This window comes from Durio zibethinus, unplaced genomic scaffold, assembly GCF_047325235.1.
Source record: "Durio zibethinus cultivar Kanyao isolate XHJ-2024 unplaced genomic scaffold, ASM4732523v1 HiC_scaffold_264, whole genome shotgun sequence".
In the NCBI taxonomy this organism is placed as follows: Eukaryota; Viridiplantae; Streptophyta; class Magnoliopsida; order Malvales; family Malvaceae; genus Durio; species Durio zibethinus.
The window spans coordinates 30,001-31,298 of record NW_028322887.1 but is presented as its reverse complement, the minus strand read 5'-3'; positions in this window follow the sequence as shown (position 1 = coordinate 31,298).

Genomic DNA, 1,298 nt, shown 5'->3' with positions numbered 1-1,298 from the left:
CAATATAGGAGGTAAAAAAAAAAAAAGTGAAATACAATAAATACAATATAGGAGGTAAAAAAAAAAAAATGAAATACAATAAATACAATATAGGAGGTAAAAAAAAAAAAATGAAATACAATAAATACAATATAGGAGGTAAAAAAAAAAATGAAATACAATAAATACAATAAGAATATAGGAGTGACCGACCATGGAGTCAAATTCTGGGTTTTCGAATTGAAAGAGATATTGAGAGAGATCAAGAATTCTCACTATTTAGTAGATTCATGGACCCAATTGAATTCAGTGGGATCTTTCATTAACATTTTTTTTCACCAAGAACGTTTTATAAAACTCTTGGACCCCCGAATTTTTAGTATCCTACTTTCACGCAATTCACAGGGTTCAACAAGCAATCGATATTTCACGATCAGGGGTGTAGTACTATTTGTTGTAGTAGCGGTCCTTATATATCGTATTAACAATCGAAATATGGTCGAAAGAAAAAATCTCTACTTGACAGGGCTTCTTCCTATACCTATGAATTCCATTGGACCCGGAAATGATACATTGGAAGAATCTTTTTGGTCTTCCAATATCAATAGGTTGGTTGTTTCCCTTCTGTCTCTTCAAAAAGGAAAAAAGATCTCTGAGAGCTGTTTCCTGGATCCGAAAGAGAGTACTTGGGTTCTCCCAATAACTAAAAAATGTATCATGCCTGAATCTAACTGGGGTTCGCGGTGGTGGAGGAACTGGATCGGAAAAAAGAGGGATTATAGTTGTAAGATATCTAATGAAACCGTCGTTGGAATTGAGATCTCATTCAAAGAGAAAGATATCAAATATCTGGAGTTTCTTTTTGTATATTATATGGATGATTCGATCCGCAAGGACCATGATTGGGAATTGTTTGATCGTCTTTCTCCGAGTAAGAGGCGAAACATAATCAACTTGAACTCGGGACAGCTATTCGAAATCTTAGTGAAAGACTGGATTTGTTATCTCATGTTTGCTTTTTGTGAAAAAATACCAATTGAAGTGGAGGGTTTCTTCAAACAACAAGGAGCTGGGTCAACTATTCAATCAAATGATATTGAGCATGTTTACCATCTCTTCTCGAGAGGCAAATGGTCTATTTCTTTGAAAAATTGTGCTCAATTTCATATGTGGCAATTCCGCCAAGATCTCTTCGTTAGTTGGGGGAAGAATCTGCACGAATCGGATTTTTTTAGGAACATATCGAGAGAGAATTGGATTTGGTTAGACAATGTATGGTTGGTAAACAGGGATCGATTTTTTAGCAAGGTACGGAATGT